This window comes from Orcinus orca, chromosome X (genome assembly GCF_937001465.1).
Source record: "Orcinus orca chromosome X, mOrcOrc1.1, whole genome shotgun sequence".
NCBI classification, from domain to species: Eukaryota; Metazoa; Chordata; class Mammalia; order Artiodactyla; family Delphinidae; genus Orcinus; species Orcinus orca.
Window position 1 is genome coordinate 113832678 of NC_064580.1, and position 19907 is coordinate 113852584.

Genomic DNA, 19907 nt, shown 5'->3' on the forward strand with positions numbered 1-19907 from the left:
AGAGGCTGTGGAGAAAAGGGAACTCTCATGCACTGTTGGTGGGAATGTACATTCATACAGCCACTATGAAGAATAGTATGGAGGTTCCTTAAAAAAGTAAAAATAGAACTGCCATATGACCCAGGAATCCCACTACTGGGCATATACCCTGAGAAAACCATAATTCAAAAAGAGTCATGTACCACAATGTTCATTGCTGCTCTATTTACAATAGCCAGGACATGGAAGCATCCTAAGCGTCCATCGACAGATGAATGGATAAAGAAGATGTGGCACATATATACAATGGAATATTACTCAGCCATAAAAAGAAACGAAACTGAGTTATTTGTAGTGAGGTGGATGGACTTAAGAGTGTCATACAGAGTGAAGTAAGTCAGAAAGAGAAAAACAAATACTGTATGCTAATATATATATGGAATCTAAAAAAAAAATGGTCAGAAGAACCTAGGGGCAAGACGGGAATAAAGATGCAGACCTACTAAAGAATGGACTTGAGGATACGGGGAGGGGGAAGGGTAAGCTGGGACAAAGTGAGAGAGTGGCATGGACATATATACACTACCAAACGTAAAATAGATAGCTAGTGGGAAGCAGCCACATAGCACAGGGAGATCAGCTCGGTGCTCTGTGACCACCTAGAGGGGTGGGATAGGGAGGGTGGGAGGGAGACGCAAGAGGGAAGGGATATGGGGACATATGTATATGTATAACTGATTCAGTTTGTTATAAAGCAGAAACTGACACACCAGTGTAAAGCAATTATACTCTAACAAAGATGTTACAAATAATAATAATAAAATAAAATAACACAATAAATAAATAAATAAACAACAACAGCAACAAAACCTTTACAGTTACCACCATCAGGTGAAATACTGAATTATTTCCAGCTGAGTTTAGGAAGCAGTTAAAGGTGTTAACTCTCACCACTTTATATTCAATATAGTACTAGAGGTTCTTGCTAGCAAAATATGGCAAGAAAATAAAATAAAGGCCATCGAACTGGAAAACTGTCCTTATTTGCAAATAGCAATTAATCAATTTCATTTCTATGAGATGTTAATTCTCCCCACACTCCTCTATAAGTTCCACACAATCTAGTCAAAATCCCAAAAGGAGTTTTTGTAGAAGTTAACAATTTTTTCTAATATATATATATCAAAAACGAAGAATCTAGAATAGCCAAACAATTTTGAAAAAGAAAACAAAGTTGGATGACTCACACTACCTGATTTTAGGACTTACTCTAGAGCTAAGTACTGCTTTAAGCATGAGCAAATAGAACAACAGATTAGAATACGGAGTACAGAACTGGAGCCTCACCTACAAGAGCTATTGAATTTTGACAAAGATTACAAGGTAATTTGGTGGTAAAAAGATAGTCTTTCCAAGAAATGGTGGAGGAACAATTGGAAATTGCAGTGGGTTGATTAGTATCTCTCCCCCACAAAAAAATTATCTTCACTCAGAACCTCAGAATGTGATGTTATTTGGAGAAAGTTTCTTTGCAGATGTAATTAGTTAAGGATCTCAGGATGATGATACTGGATTTAGAATGGGCCCTAAATCCAATGCCTGATGTTCTTACAAGAAGAGGAGAGAACAAGAGACATAGCGAAGAAGGCCATGTGAAGATGGAGGCAGAGTTTGCAGCTATGCTATCACAAGCCAAGGATGGCCTGGAGCCACCAAAAGCTGGAAGAGGTACGGAAGGACTCTTCCCTAGAGACCTGTTGACACCTTGATTCTGGATTTCTGGCTTCTGGAAATGTGAAACAACAAATTTTATTATTTTAAGCCACCCAGATAGTGGTAATTTGTTATGACAGTCCTAGAAAACTAATACAGATGCCATATGGGGAAAAAGTGAACCTCTACTCTTACCTCACACCATACTAAAAAATTAATTGAAGATAGATCATAGACCAAAGTAAATGTTAAAACTGTAAAGCTTCTAGAAGAAAATATAGAATATCTCTATGACATTGGCAGTGGTAAAGATTTCCTGGACAGATCACAAAAAGCACTAATCATTTATAAATGGATACATTGAACTTCATCAAAATTTAAAACTTCTTCAAAAATACCATTAAGGAAGGGAAAAGGCAAACCACTGACTGTGAGAAAATACTCACAATGTTCACATTTGACAAAATACTACATTTGAGATATATAAGAAACTCCTAAAAATCAATAACAAAAAGACAACTCAATAAAAATAAGCAAAGGACTTGAGCACATACTTCACAAAGAAAGATTCTAAATCACCAATAGTCATATGAAATGTACTCAGCATTATTTGTCATTAGTGAAGTGTAAATTGAAACCACAATAGGAGGGTGATGTTAGGGTGAAAAGTGTATGGGAACTCTCTTGTACTATCATTATAATTTTTCTAAATATAAAGTTATTTCAAAATAGTTTTTTTTAGAAACCCAATGAGATACTACCACATACCACCAGATGGTTAAAATTAACAATACCAACAACACCAATATTGGCAAGGATATGAAGCAACTGGAACTCATATATTGCTGGTGGCCATGTAAAATTTTATAAACAATTTCAAAAAACATCTGAAAACGTCTTTAAAATTAAACCTATATCTACTCTGACACAGCCATTAGACTCCTAGGTATTTACCCAGGAGAAGTGAAAACAAATGTCGACAAAATGACTTGTACATGAATGTTTATAGCAGCATTATTCAATATAGCTCCAAATCAGAAACAACTCAAATTCTATCAATAGGGGAATAGATAAAACAATTGTGATATATTCATACAATGGTCTATTCCTCAATAGTAAGAAATCAAAAAAAAAGAAATCATAAGCAATTAATACATGAAACAACATGGATAAATCTCAAAAACATTACATTAAGTAAAAGAAGCTACATACAAAAATGTGCATTCTATATGCTTCCATGCATATGACATTCAAGAACTGGCAAAACTAATCTGGGGGAATATAAAACAAAATAGTGGCTGCCAGTGGCAGTAGTGATTGACTGGAAGGGAACACGAAAGAATTTGGGGGGGGGGGTAGAAATATTCTATATCTTTACTGAGGTTGTGGTTACATAGGTATGTACATTTTTCATAATTCCTCAGTTTTACATTTAGTGTATCTCACTATATGTAAATCTCACTTCAATTTTAAAGGAAGAAAAAGAAAAAGTCTCAGAGAGGCTAATGGATGGCCTAAAGTTCTATTTCAAGTTTATGCAGGTGTCTTCAGACCTAGATCTCACTGTCTCAGCAAACACCTTTATAGTAGGCAACTGATACTCCAACAACAAAAATGAGCAATTCCATACTCTTAGCACTTCAAGTCCAGTCCCAGGTGTATGAGAAGCTAACCCACTGTCTTCCAGCCTCCCTTTTTCTCCCTTCAGGTGCAGGTCTCAGATGTGTCTCCAACTCCTAAAAGAATGGGAGTTCTTCATAGAATACTTCAACTTTGCTTTCCAACTTGTCCAAGCCATATCCCCCAAAGCAAGAATTATAAATGCATTTCAACCACCTCATCGGGTTTATTATGTTTTTTGGAAAAGCCAAATATGGAGCTGTCAACCTTTTGCTAGAGAAGTGAAACAGTAAGATAGGCACAAGATATTATACCCCACTGCTTATCCTGTCTTGTGGTACCATAACTAAAGGCTATTTTTCTACCTGTTTGCTTTAATGACCTAGGATTTTAGTTTCCCGATTGCTACTGTCTAAGCATACCCTGATATAGCTATAGTCCCAGAAGTTGAAGGGGTATTAAGGGACTACCGTTGCAGCCCTTCATAAATACGTCTAATCTTAGGATATGCCAACTCAACAGAATAATTGATAGTACACCCTCAGAATGACCTAATACTTCATAAAGTACTTGCATACACATTTACCACTTTAGCTACATCCTCTCATCTTGCGAACTTGATGAAGAGATCTGCTTCTCGATAATAGTAGCTACCATTTACTGAACACTTTAATCAGGCACTGCTGTGCATTGTTATATTTTATCCCCAAAACAACCCTATTAGATAAGTATTACTGTATTCAATTTATTTTTCAGATGAAGAAACTGAGATGCAGAGAAGTCACACAATTAGTAGGTGGCAGATCTGGAAATTCAACTCAGGTTTGCCTGACAACAGAGCTCTCACTCAAATACTATGCTATGCTGCTTTCTTGCTAAACATTTATCAGGCCCATAGCCTGGGTCTGCTCACAAAAGGAGTTTGAGACATGAAAGCAACATCTGATATTTTATAGTAAATCCACCCCTGTATGATGGAAGGAGAAAAGAGGGTATGTGATCACACTCAGAAAATTGTTTCAAGAAATGAAAAGGGGGAGGGATTACTAGGAGAATCAAGTTATCAAAATATTTTCCTGGATAGTCTCTGTAATCATTGCAGAGCAGGTAAGGGAAATAATAAGTCATTGCCCAGGGACCCTGCCCCTTGAGTATCCAAAAGAGAAAAGCTTCTTGGAAATTGAATTTATAGCCATTAAATGTTTTCATTGCAATGCAATGCTTTCTTATTCAAGACATTAATGGCAGTTGGAAATATCTGGGGACCTCAAGGTAAATTGTTCGGCCTTGATAGGAATCTGGCATGACTTGCAAAGTGTTACAGAAGGCAGGTCCAGAATATGAGACTTGATCTCTTCTTAGATACCACAATGGGGTGTCTCTGGGTCCAGTCCTTAAAAGCTTCTACCTCACACAGGCAGTGGAGCCATCATTTTTTCAGAATAAGAAAATAATTTCTTTCAGTTCATGCCACAAGTATGAAGAAGAGTTTTTCAAGTTTCCCTGAACAGTTTTCCATATTTCTTGCAACAATAGAAGACTATTCAAATTAACCTCATCCATTCAGGTATTTAACATCAATAATATTCACATTCAGAGATAAAAGGGGAGCTTTTATATCTCGAGAGCTTCTTATTAACTGTTCTTATCTGGTCAGATTTCACTAGGCAGACCACAGGAAGTTGTAGATCCTAGCGCTTCCCGGATATTGGACTTTCTCCTTCACCTCTGCCTGGGAACTGCCAGCTGAGTTATTGCTGTCGGAGAATTATGCAGTGTGTCTGGGCTTTGAGGTTATCTGATCAGCACAGGCAATGGTAAGTAAAGTTTATTTTCCCCTCGGCCAAAGAATTATAAACTCAGAGTCTCAGGCCTGGAATAACTTAAAAAAGCCATTTTGTCCAACTTCTAGTCAATGCCTACATCACCTGAGCATCATATTCAGGCCCCTGTAATATTAATAGAATAGAAATAAATTTATCAAGTACTTACTGTATACCAAGGATAATGTTTTATCAACCATCTCATTTAATATCCATAACATCACTCTAGAGTAGAAATTATTTTATAAATGACAAAACTAAAACTCAGAGAAGTTAGATGGTTTGGCCAAGGTCACATAAAGTAGCAAGGGCAAGATTCAAACCCATGTCTGTCTGCAGAGCCCACACCCTTAAACACCACATTGTCCCTCATAACTGAATTATCTAGGATAACTCCAACTTCTAGTACTCCATCATGATATTCCTGAAAGTTGCCTAGTAATTGTCAGAACATCCATATCAGTTTCAGATTCAGAAAATTCAGTTACCATTCCTCTATTGTCTCATTTTTCCTCTTCTCCCAACAAAAACAACTCTACTTTGATTTTTAATATTAGTCCCTTTTCATGGTGAGAAAAAAAATTGGCTAGCAGAAAAATGAAGCTGGTCATCAAATCATGAAATTCCAAGACAAAATAAAAGCCTCTATTGAACACAATACAGGAAATTTGGAACCAAACATAAATCTGTCAAGTGAACTCAAGATCCCCTGGTCAAAATACATCTCTCAGTTGTTCATTGGGTTCTATAATAGAGTGGCAAGACTTGTTTGTCTGACTTGTTTAAAGTTATTTGTATTCAGAGGTCCTCTCCTCTTCTACCTGCTAGGTGGTGACCACTTCCAGAGCAGGGACCATGTCTTACACTTATCTCTGTTTCTTTTAAAGAATCTACATATTTATCTTTCCAACATTTATTGAGCACCCTTTTTGTCCTTGACACTGTACTAAGCACTAGATACACTTTAAAAGACATACTCTCTCTCTCAGTCTCGTGAGGAAACCAAACTCTGAACAAACAGCTGCAGTTTAATACACAGAGTGCTCTAATAGAAGTATATGCAGAGTCCTACAAGAACACAACAGGTAGCACAGAATGTACATTACAGATGCTCAAAATTCATTTGTTAAATTTAAGTTACTTAAATAGAAGGAGAGTTTAGCTCAGTAGAGAGGAACCATGAGGTGGATCAATGCCAAAAAAAGTGTCTATAACCAATGGTTTCTCAGTGTACACTATTCCTTGCCTCCTTAAGCACACAGAGGCTAAGGATATTAAAATGTAAGAACAAATTCTCTATCCTTAGTGTTTTACCACCAATATTTCACTCTGCAAATGTAATCTTAAAGGAGAGTATCCTAGTATCACATGGCCCAGAAATAAGTTATGAGTGGGTTGGAACTGATGGTAGTGGCAGAAGTGATGTAACCCAAACTTTCTTGTGTTAGTACTGGTTAAAGCTTTAGGGTTAGAGATGGTGGGGTGAAGGATGCTTACCATGGGCGGATTAATAGTAACAAGCTAAAAGTGATATGGAGGTAAGAGCCTCTGGAAATTGGGAATAGACAGTTGTATAATGTTGGCTGGTAGAGAACAGTAAGTAATTGATGTTTCCAGAAGAGGTAAACAGTAAATAGGACTAGGTAATCTTACTGAAGTAATGAAAACCAATTACTAAACTAGATTATAGATTATTTGGGGATGGTTAGTAGGAAAAATGTTTGGGTGGCATACCAGTAAGAAAGGAACGGATCTGCTATCACCTCAGGAAAAAAGAGCTCGAAGTGTATGAGATTTTCCTATCTCCCCTTTCTTCCTCCCTCTTCCTCCCTCTGTACCCCCTCTGTGCTCACATTTCTTTCTTTCCTTGCTCTCATCTTTCTTTTTGCTCCCTAATTTCTGTCAAACAAGTATTTATTGACCCCTATTGTGGACAAAGCATTATACCAGGTAAGGAAATAAATGATACGTGGTTTCTGCCCTCAGAAAGCTTACAACATAGAGAGGGAGATAAACATGTACTATATATACTCAATTAGCTACAATTTATTGAAAAGAGTGATATGTACTATAACAGAGGAAGAAAAAACCAAAAATACTGTGAGAGAACACTAGAGGAAAATATTAATTCTGAATTGGGAGAAAGGATTCTTGGAAGAGATTGATCAATAAATGTCTAGAATTTTAATGGAGAGAATAGGATGGTTAGCCATTCTGGTCAGAGCTGTGTGACCAAAGTCATAGAAAGTGGCACGTCTGGGGAATGGTGAGTATGGAAAATCTATGGAGGCCAACTCATCCTAGTTTGCCTGGATTCCCCAGGTTTGGGCACTTGAAGTCCTCCATTCCAGGAACCCTCTTAGTCCTGGGCAGAGAGTTTTGGTGTAGGACATTGAGTACATACATCATAGGGAGCAAATAAACAAAGGGAAAACCAAGGATCAGTGAACATAACTGACAGAAAGTTAGGTTGAGGACAAATAATGAAGGATAATGAAAGGTACTGAATGTCAGACTAAGAAGTTATGACTTGATTGCATAGGCAGTGGAGAATGAAACAAGCGTTTTGGATAAGGGAGTGATATAATCAAAATATAAGATTACTCCGGCAAAAATGTCCAGGACAGATGAAAAGGATAAAAAACTATTTTGGAACCTATTGACAGAGTCCGTGCAAAAGGTACAGAAAAGACTTTGACAAGGGAATCTCTATCAGGGATGGAGCAGAAAAGCCACATTAAAGAGACAGTGCAGTTTGGTGATACGTTAGTGGCTGATATGGGAAACTTAAGGAAAGAGGGATGATGACTAAGTTTCTCAACCTGCTTTATTGGGAAAATTCAGATGCCATTAGTACAAGTAGGGAAGAAACAATGACAGTTTTAAATAGGATGGTGACAAGTACATTTTAATTTTTTTAATTTTACTTTCCAATAGTCTGGGGCTTCAGAAGCCAAATGGACATGTGACTCTTGGGCTAAAAACAAAGCTATCTGGCCTCTAGCTATAAGTTTTTGGAGTCATGAGTACCAAGAGTTAGATGAAGTCATAAAACTAGAATAAAGTTACAGAAATTAGGAAGGAATATATGGTAGTCATTAGAGTCTTTCAAAAGTAATCCAGTTCTTATTTCCTTCCAGATACATGACATCATTGCCATATGATTGTTTAGCCAACTAAACATGAGTAAAAGTGACTTCCAGGCAGAAGGTTAAAGAGGCAATGCACAATTCAATGTGCCTCTTTTTTCCTGCCTCAGCAATCATTAAAGCATACATAAAGAAGACTCCTCAGTAAGTCTGGGTCCCTGGGTGACTTCAATGAGCAGAGACCCACCACAGATGAAAAAGTAGCATGAGCAAGAAGTAAACTTTCATTGTTTCAAGCCACTCAAAATCTGAGGGTTGTTTGTTGCTATAGAGCAAGCTAGCTTATCTTGAATGCTACAGAAACTTTAGAAATACATACATTTAGAAGTTAGAAAGAAGATGCTAACATGGTAAAAGGATAATCAGAGAGGTGAGAGGTGAATTGAGAGAAATGGATCTTAGAAGACAAAGGAAGAAAAAATGTCAAGAGGTGGGAATGGTAAGAAGTGTTAGATGAAATTAAAGACAGAGAAATAACACTGGATTTGGTCCTTAGTAGTCCATTGGGTCACTTTCTAGTAGGTACAGTTGTGTGATGGAAATCGAAGCTCTGAGATGACTTACTAATCTTGTATAGCTGGAACTTCGTACCCTTTGATTAATACCTTCTCATTTCTCCTTCCCTGCCCCCATCCCTGGCAACCACCATTCTACTCTCTGCTTCAATGAGTTTGACTATTTTAGATTCCTCATATAAGCAGTATCACCTAGTATTCGTCTTCCTAGTCTGGCTTATTTCGCTTAGCATAATGCCCTCCAAGTTCATCCATGTTGTCGCAAGTGGCAGGATTTCCTTCTTTATCAAGGCTGAATAATATTCCATCATATGACATTTTCTTTATCCATTTATCCACCAGTGGACATTTAGGTTCCTTTCATGTTTTGACTATTGTGAATAATGATGCAATGAAAATGGGAGTGCAGCTATCTCTTCAAGATACCGATTTAAATTCCTTTGGATATATACCCAGAACTGAGATTGCTGGATCATCATTCCTAGAGATCTACTGTACAGCATAGAGCCTATAGTGTATTTTATACTTAAATCTTTACTGAGAGGGTAGAACTTGTGTTCTTATCACAAATACTAACTGATAATAATAATAATAAAGAGGGAAGGAAAAAACTCTTGGAGGTGATAGATATATTTATGGCTTAGATTGTGGTGATGGCTTCACAGGTATATACTTATTCCAAACTCATCAAGTTGTATATATTAAATATGTACAGTTTTTTGTATAGCGATTATACCTCAATAAAGTGTTTTAAAGATAAAAGCAGCATTAACAGGAAGGGTGGAAATGGAGCTAAGTAATAAAGATAACCCTAGTTAGAAGCTTGGTGAGGAGAGGAAGTTACTTAACCAGTGCCCTGCAGCCCTTTGAGGGCATGGTTCTTTCTCTCTCTTTCCATCTCTCTTTGCTTACTCTCTTCCTCCATATTCCCCTAGTTTAACTCCCTGGATCTGTCCCTCTCCTAGATCTGTCTCTTCTCTTTCCTGCCTTCTCTATGCCCTTGTTTCTTTCTTCCATTTCTTCTCTCTCATAATTATGGCATTATAGATTCTCACAGTTGTATAGACTTGGCCTAGTTCAGGCTATGGTCTAATATGGGAGATCCCCCTACTGTACTGATAACCAGGCTGAAATTGAGTGTTGCATCAGTGAGGGAGTAAGCTCACTAATTCATGAAACTGCTTATTCCATCATATTAGATAACTCTAGTTATCTAGACCAGGGGTCCCCAACCCCCAGGCCATGGACTTGTACTGGTCTGTGGCCTGTTATGAACCGGGCTGCACAGCAGGAGGTGAGCGGTGGGTGAGCAAGCGAGGCTTCATCTGTATTTACAGCCACTCCCCATCACTCTCATTAGCACCTGAACTCCCCCTCTTGTCAGATCAGCGGCGGCATTAGATTCTCATAGGAGCGCAAACCCTACTGTGAACTTCACATGCGAGAGATCTAGGTTGCACGCTCCTTATGAGAATCTAATGCCTGATGACCTGAGGTGGAGCTGAGGCAGTGATGCTAGCGCTGGGGAGCAGCTGCAAATACAGATTATCATTAGCAGAGAGGTTTGACTGCACAGAGAACATAATAAATCAATTGCTTGCAGACTCATATCAAAACCCTATCAGTGAGTGGCAAGTGACAATTAAGCTGCATCTGGTGGCAGGCTTTACAGTGGCAAGTGAGTTGATGTACTTCAATTGTACAGCTGCATCTGGTGGCAGGCTTTAAGTCAGAATCTGACACTTATTTCAGTCCACGTGGTGGCCCACCCATTATTTTATTTACCACTTCCGTCCTCACCTCTTTCCTACACTGTGCACTTGTCACAGTTTTGCTAAGCCCACAAGCTAACCCTAGCCAAAATGAATAAAAAACAAACGTCGCTGGAGAGCTTCTTTGAAAAGAGAATGATGAGACAATGATGAGACAGTGGAAGACTCTAAGACTGCCAACAAAAAGAAAGCTGCATTGAAAAGAAAATACCAAGAGTCCTATTTAAATTACGGGTTCGTTGCAACAGGTGATTCACATTCTCCAAGCCCACCTTGTATAATATGCAGTGACCGGCTATCCAACGAAGCCATGAAGCCTTCAAAACTGCTTCACCACATGGAGACCAAGCACCCTGCATTAAAAGACAAGCCTCTGGAGTTTTTCAAAAGAAAAAACATGAACACAAAGAACAGAAGAATTATTGAAGGCCACCACTTGATCAAATGTGTCTGCACTGAGAGCACCATTCTTAGTGGCTAACCGCATTGCTAAAGCTAAGAAGCCCTTTACTATTGGTGAAGAGTTGATCCTGCCTGCTGCTAAGGACATTTGTCGTGAACTTTTAGGAGAGGATGCAGTTCAAAAGGTGGCATGTGTTTCTTTTTGGCTAGCACTATAACTAGACAAATTGATGAAATAGCAGAGGATACTGAGGCACGCTTGTTAGAGAAGATTAATGAGTCACTGTGGTATGCAATCCAGGTTGACAAGTCTACTGATGTTGACAACAAGGCAACAATGCTTGTTTTTGTGTGATATATTTTTCAGGAGGATGTGCATGAGGATATGTTATATGCACTTTTGTTGCCAACCAACACCACAGCTACAGAACTATTCAAGTCTTTGAATGATTACATATCAAGAAAACTGAATTAGTCATTTCTGTCGGTATATGCATGGACAGAATGGCTGCCATGACTGGACAGCTTTCTGGTTTCACTACTCAGGTCAAAGAGGTCGCTTCTGAATGTGGGTCTATGCACTGTGTCATCCAGAGAAAAATGCTGGCTACCTGAAAAATGTCAACTGAACTTAACATTTTGCAGGATGTGATTAAAATTATCAGCCACATTAAAGTACATGCCCTTAACTCGCGTCTGTTTGTGCAGCTCTGTGAGGAGATGGACACAGAGCACACATGTCATCTCTTATTCGCAGAAGTGAGACGGCTTTCTAAAGGTAGATGACTGGCCAGAGTTTTTGAGTTACAAGAGCCACTGCACAGATTTCTTTTAGAAAAACAGTCACCACTGGCAGCACATTTCAGTGACAAAGAATGGGTCGCAAAACTTGCTTACTTGTGTGACATATTCAACCTGCTCAATGAACTCAATCTGTCACTTCAGGGAAGAACTACAACTGTGTTCAAGTCTGCAGATAAAGTGGCTGCATTCAAAGCCAAACTGTAATTATGGGGGCGATGAATATGAACATTGGGATTTTTGACATGTTTCAAACATTAGCAGAGATTTTGGAAGAGACTGTGCCAGGGCCTTCTTTCTCCCAGCTGGTGCACGACCACCTATCTCAGCTTTCAAGAGTTTGAGCATTACTTTACAACCACAAAAGACCCCCGAACTGGGAAGGAATGGATCCGTGACCCATTTGTGAATAAGCCAGGTGAATCGACTTTGTCCACACTAGAAGAGGATCAACTGCTTGAGATCACAAATGACTGTGACCTTAAAAGTATGTCTGAGACAACTTCAAATCTCCATACGTTCTGGATTAAAGTCAGGGCAGAATATCCTGAGATTGCCATGAAAGCACTGAAAAGCCTGCTTCCATTTCCAACATCCTATCTTTGTGAAGCAGGGTTTTCTGTAGTGACAGCAACCAAAACGAGATCACGGAGAAGACTGAACATAAGCAACACACTTCGGGTGTCACTGTCTCCCATCACCCCCCGATGGGACCATCTAGTTGCAGGAAAACAAGCTCAGGGCTTCCACTGATTCTGCATTATGGTGAGTTGTATAATTATTTCATTATATATTACAATATAGTAATAATAGAAATAAAGTGCACAATAAATGTAACGCACTTGAATCATCTCGAAACCATCCCCCACCCACCAGTCCGTGGAAAAATTGCCTTCCACGAAACTGGTCCCTGGTGCCAAAACGGTTGGGGATCGCTGATGTAGACAGAAAATCTGTCCTCCTACTCAGCTGAAATCTGCCTCTCTTTTAACTGTCTTCCAGTTCTAGTTCTACCCTCTTATACCACAACAAAATTATTCTCTTCTATACCTCATTCTTGATATTGATCTTCTCTCTTCTCTCTGCCTTCTTTTCTCCATTCCTTATTTTCATCTCTCACTTCCTATCTCTCAGTCTTTACCCTGAACTACAAACTTAACATTAGTTTTATGTTTAATATCCTTAGTTTCATCAAGTTATTAAATAAATTGGCCTTACTTTTAATAATATACATAAATGTAAATATAGATATCAGTATTTAGGAGAGTTAGAAAACCACATTTCTAGCTATGCAAACAACTTAGATTATTGTGTATTTTAAATTACGTTTTTTACTACAAATAGAACTACCATATGACCCAGCAATCCCACTACTGGGCATATACCCTGAGAAAACCATAATTCAAAAAGAGTCATGTACCAAAATGTTCATTGCAGCTCTATTTACAATAGCCAGGAGATGGAAACAACATAAGTGTCCATCATCGGATGAATGGATAAAGAAGATGTGGCACATATATACAATGGAATATTACTCAACCATAAAAAGAAACGAAATTGAGTTATTTGTAGTGAGGTGGATGGACCTAGAGTCTGTCATACAGAGTGAAGTGAGTCAGAAAGAGAAAGACAAATACCATATGCTAACACATATATATGGAATCTAAGGAAAAAAATGTCATGAAGAACTTAGGGGTAAGATGGGAATAAAGACACAGACCTACTAGAGAATGGACTTGAGGATATGGGGAGGGGGAAGGGTAAGCTGGGACAAAGTGAGAGAGTGGCATGGACATATATACACTACCAGACGTAAAATAGATAGCTAGTGGGAAGCAGCCGCATAGCACAGGGAGATCAACTCGGTGCTTTGTGACCACCTAGAGGGGTGGGATAGGGAGGGTGGGAGGGAGGGAGACGCAAGAGGGAAGAGATATGGGAACATATGTATATGTATAACTGATTCACTGTTATAAAGCAGAAACTAACACACCATTGTAAAGCAATTATACTCCAATAAAGATGTTAAAAAATAAATTACGTTTTTTGTGCATCAAGTGTTATATTAAGGAGGATTAAGCTTCCTCTTTTAAAAAAAATAGGTGTTTTTATGAAAACACTAATCTGAGAAGATACATGCACCCCAGTGTTCATACCAGCACTATTTACAGTACCCAAGACTGTAAATAATGGAAGCAACTTAAGTGTACATCAACAGATGAATAGATAAAGACGTGGTATATACACACAATGGAATATTAATCATCCAACAAAAAGAATGAAATTCTGCCATTTGCAACAACTTGGATGGACCTAGAGGATATTAGGCTTAGTGAAATAAGTCAGACAGAGAAAGACGAATACTCTATGTTATCACTGATATGTGGAATCTAAAAAATAAAATGAATGTATATAACAAAAGAGAAGCAGACTCACAGATATAGAGAACAAACTGGTGGTTACCAGTGGAGAGAGGGAAGGAGAGAGGAGCAAGATAATGGTACGGGATTAAGAGATACAAACTACTGTGTATAAAATAGATAAGCAAGAAGGATATGTTGTACAGCACAGGGAAATATAACCATTGTTTTCTAGTAACTTTAAATGGAGTATAAGCTATAAAAATATTGAATCACTATGTTGTACACCTGCAACTAATATAATACTGTAAATCAACTATATTTCAATAAATAAATAAATTTTAAAATAAGTGTATTTAAGTTCACAAAGAAAAAGTTAGATTGAATATTTTAAAATCATCTTCTTTTCTTCACAAACAAAACCATTAAAATTTTTGAAGTTACTTTTTACTTATGTATGGCCCCTGACTGATATGTGGGAGTTGAGTCAGTTATCCTCAGTAGGAAAAAGCTTCCTATACCTAAGGTGTTTATAAATGCAACTACTGAATTCCTAGGCTCCCTTACACCTTGAAAAGAGACAAGAAGGTTGGATAAGGGGATATCTTGGTTGTATTCCTTCTTCCAGAAACAATAATCACTTATGTTTTCATACATTTATAATTTTCACAGCATTCCCCAATCCATTATCTTGTTGGGACTTAATATTTCTGTGACATAGGAAAGGCATATATATTTCCTCATTCTATAGGTAATGAAACTGCAGCTCAGTTGGGTCACACAGCAAGTAAATAGTCAAATCAAAACTAAAATGCCCTTACTTCAGTATTCTTTCCTATGATTTACTCTGGTTCTTTCAGTTATAACTCAGCTACAGGAGAATACAATTATCCTGGGTAAGAGTTGCATGCAATTTCGCAAAAAGCAAAACCCAAAATTGGCACAGAGCTGCCCGTGGCACATTCTCGACTTCTCTTCATGATCAAGTCCTTTTTCAAGTTCCTTGAATTCTATTATCAGACCTTTAATTTCTACTGTATCTTTTACCCTCTTGTACCTAAGAAATTTTTCTCTAAAGACAAGAGATGCAGCCATAAAAAGAAACAAAACTGAGTTATTTGTAGTGAGGTGGATGGACCTAGAGTCTGTCATACAGAGTGAAGCAAGTCAGAAAGAAAAAGACAAACACCATATGCTAACACATATATATGGAATCTAAAAATTAAAAAATGGTTCTGAAGAACCTAGGGGCAGGACAGGAATAAAGACGCAGACGTAGAGAATGGACTTGAAGACTTGGGGAGGGGGAAGGGTGAGATGGGACGAAGTGAGAGAGTGGCATGGACATATATACACTACCAAATGTAAAATAGATAGCTAGTGGGAAGCAGCTGCATAGCACAGGGAGATCAGCTCAGTGCTGTGTGACCACCTAGAGGGGTGGGATAGGGAGGGTGGGAGGGAGGGAGACGCAAGAGAGAGGAGATATAGCGATATAGGTATACGTATAGCTGATTCACTTTGTTATACAGCAGAAACCAACACACCATTGTAAAGCAATTATACTCCAATAAAAATGTTAAAAAAAAGACAAGAGATGTTCAAGACCTGAAATCTGACTGTAAGCAAAATAATTTTGATTTTGTTACCTAGGCAAAGACAAGGGAAATGTTCTGTTTAGGGTTTGAGATGCCTGCCCTTGTGTCTGATGGCTTCTATCATCATTCTGGGCCAAGTAAACGCCTTAGTAAGTATGGAAGTTCCTTTGAAGAGCTGCACTTCACCATGAAAACACTCATTACAGACATGAAATCAAGGATAGCCACCCCAAACAAATCTCTATACAAAATACCCCCTTGTAATACAAATTATAAGGAGGGTGTGGTTCTGCGTCTTCAGGTTTGAATGCTGAGTGAGAGGATGAGGAGCTAAAAACAAGGCCTCATTGACCTAACCACAGCTATGAGAAGATCCAAAGGATTATAGAGTGGCATAAACTGTTTTTTTTTCTCCCTCTGGTGAAGTGAAGTTCTTCCTCATCATTCAGCCTTGCCCTTTTTCCAGTGCCTTCTTAGGATTACATCATGTTTGTCATACTTTCCTCCTTTTTCTCTTCATAGAAAGGATGATGATTTACCCAACTGAAGGAAATAATCCAAATGTGATGGAATTCATTCTGATGGGGCTCTCCAGACAGCCTGCATCTCAGCTCCTTCTTCTGGGCGATGTTGTTCATCTAATCTGTCACCTTGGTGGGTATATTCTCATCATTGTCATTATCCGGATTGATTCCCATCTTCACACCCCCCATGTACTTCTTTCTCAGCCAATTATCCTTCTTAGATATCTGCTAGTCTACAAGCTCCACACCCATGGTTCTGGTGAACTGCTGGAAGGACTTTCCCACTATATCCTATAGTGACTACTTTTTCCAAATGACGATCTCTCTTTACTTGGGAGTGATGGAGTGTTTCCTTCTTACTGTTATGGCCATGACAGGTTTATTGCCATCTCAGAATGCCTGCACAACAATGTTTGTATCTGGATGGTGGCAGGAGATTGGGCCAGTGCTTTCTTAATGGCTGTGATTCCTGTCCTAGTCACACCAATCCAATTTCGTGGCCACAATGTAGTTAACCGTTTTACATGTGAGCTCCAAGTAATCTTCAAACCCACTTGCTCTCATATACTAGTAACGGAGATCCTAATGTTTGCTAGTGGTGTAGTAGTACTGTTCCTGCCTTTTGGGCTCACTGTGCTCTCTTATTTCCGTATTGCTGTGGCTGTCCTGAAGATCCACTCTGTAGAGGCCAGACACAAGGCCTTTTCTACCTGTGGCTCCCACTTGACTGTGGTCATAATTTACTATGGGAGAGCAATCAGTGTATATGTGCCCACACTCTCAATCTTCCCAGGATGAGGATAATATTGTTACATTGTTGTACGGGGCAGTAAAACCCATGCAGAACCCACTCATTTACATTCTGAGGAACAAGGATGTGAAAGATGCCCTAATGAAGGTGGTCAAAGGAAGGATAATGGTCTGATGGCCTTAGATATCTTGTCCTGCATCTCTGTCAACGAGTCACCAGTCTTTTGCTCTTTCACAATTGTCCACAAAGAAGAATTGAATAAAAGATGAACCTATCTCAGACCCAATCAAATGGGAGTCAGTTGTTTTTAAAGGACTCTTTTCCATGACAGTTTCATCTTTAAGAAAATGGATCTTGATAGTTCTCCAGTTTATGAATTTATTTCTCACTGATTATAATCGTTAGAAAAAGCAGGTGCTAGATCTTGGGGTAGAGTGGACAGTCCAGTCTCTGTGGTACCACATATGGAAGAGAACTGGTCTCTTATATACAAACTACACAGTATACTCTTGCTTATAAACTGTCCCTTCCCAAAGAAGAGATTGCCACAAACAATTGTGTTGCTAACTCACTAGTAGCAACAAATTTCACACACTAGCTCTGAAGCAGCTAGGTAGCCACGGTGTTCACCTGATGGAATAAAAAGATGTGGCAGGAAGGCACGCTCTCCACATTCTCCCTGGTATGCCATTTATCTTGATATGTTTGCTACAACAAGTTTGTAATTTCCAGATGAGAATAACTTTTGGATCAGCCATTGCTTTGTTTTGCCTACCCTAGTACGTCCCTGCCTACATACAGAAATGAGAGTCCAGGAAGTAAAGGTAGAAATCTGTTTATCTTCCAGAAGCTTATACCACGAAAAGGACCAGATGACTACTGAAAAACTAAGACTAGAGGAATAAGAACTTTTAACAAGACTCAGATGTGCATACACTATCTAATCTAGGCAACTTCTATGGTACTGCTAAACTAACTTTCTCCAACTCCCTTCCTTCCTAAGGAGTTGGCCTGGCCTATTCAGTACTGGCTGAGTTGAATGGGTAAGGGTGTGGAATTAGGTTGTAAGGAAGTAGAGCTTCAATATATGTAGTATATATTTATATACTAAAAGCAACTGGGACAAGTTGGTGAGTCAAACCAATGTGCATAAGAAAAAGTGGAATTTCAGACACTTGAGAGAACACATATACTATAAAGAAAGGCAAGTCCATAGGGCTAGAGTCAGGGATTGATGTAAGGATCCCAAAGCAAAGCAGAGTGGGGCACAGGAACAGAGCCTAAAAAGTTAAGAAGATTGAAGTGAGTTGACTCAAAAGAACAGGTTAGTGTAGACCCCTGGTTTTCAAACTTTATGAATCACCTGGAGAATTTTGATGAAATGCAGATTCTGATTCAACAGGTCAGGGTTAGAATCTGAAATTCTGGATTTCTAGCAAGCTCCCAGGTGATTCTAACACTGCTAGTGTATAGACCACACATTTGAGTATCAAGAGTGCAGATAATTCCATCTAGAAAACACTGATATGGTAATGTGGATATCAAGTAACACTTGAATGGGGATAGTGGAGAGAAAATTTACATGCATAACGTCACACAGAAATCGTTAAACATTTAGACATTTTGTTTTATAATTCTTATGTTTTCCTATAACACTGAGAATAAAGAAAAAGTTTTTCACAGAGAACACATTTCTGCCTTAGATATCACTCAGAACTCTATAGCTTACATGACAATGACACAGTGATGCTTTTCTTAATCTTTAATGATGTTGTTTACAAAATGACATCTAAACTGAGACTTCCGCAGAGGATAATGAGACATTTGCTGCATAGACAGGGGTTTGTAAGCTATATTTTTGGCATTAGACTGGAAAGGACAGAGCAGTGGCCCAGGAACCTAACATCATAAATAAGAAATTCAACCACCCTGAAGCCAACGTTACTGCATTTGTATCATATGCAAAATTTAAGGCAAATCATATAAAGAGCTTTATTCTCCTAAGCACTAAAGATAATTTCTTATAATAATAACTAGCATTTGCATAACATTTACACATTGTTTTCACATATATTATCATATTTCATACTCATAGCAAATCTATGAGGTAGAGAAGGCAAAAATAGTAGGCTTTTATTCAGAATAGAAAAGAGAATCAGAGAAGTCAGATGACTCACTAAGGGCACAATTTACAGTCAGGTATCCTGACTAATAATCCAGGGTAGTTTCTATTGTACATTTAACAGTGCGTCTTAAAGTAAATTGTTGAAGGTGAACTCCTGATCGTCACTCATTTTGGTGGCACGTTCAAGCTTTCTCATCAAATAGGTGAAGAAATTAATGTGTCATAGAGTGAAATGCTAAACCAAGAAGCATGGGGTCTGTGTTAGGAGTATATTACTTGTTTCACTCCACCTACCAGGGTCATCAAGTGTAGAAATGTTGACTTTCCTGTCAATTTCTGTGTCATTCCCAGTCTTTGAAACACTTCTTTCCACATAGCGAGTTTTACTTTGCCCTCCTGCCTACATACAAAGTCCCACTCCAATTTCAAGCTTGAACTTAGGCAAGGGTTATGCAGGAAACTCTAAATACTTTTGTGATTCAATATCAGGACATACAGCTTCTATTCCATACCTGACCCAGTGCACCAGTTGACCTCCATTACCTTTTTTCCAATTAAATCTTTGGGTCATGGTCAAATATCTAGCACTCTCGGTCCTCTAGGACTCATGAGTAGTCTTACTCTTGCAAGTAGTGTTCCCTCCATCCTTCCAGAAACTAGAATCCTACCTGACCTGGAGTACAACTTTATGATATCAAAATTCCTGAGTGATGATTACATGCATAGTCTACTGAATACAGTACCCAGTACCCATACACAATGAATTTCTGATCAC

At 38.5% G+C, this 19907-nt stretch overlaps 1 long non-coding RNA gene across 1 annotated transcript; it reads left to right on the plus strand.

The window, feature by feature from the left end:
- The first annotated feature begins 220 nt into the window (after positions 1-220).
- On the plus strand, positions 221-13795 carry LOC125963116 (uncharacterized). Its single transcript, XR_007474892.1, has 2 exons — positions 221-338; positions 13351-13795. It is a non-coding gene; the product is annotated as an uncharacterized LOC125963116 (long non-coding RNA).
- Positions 13796-19907: the final 6112 nt, after the last annotated feature.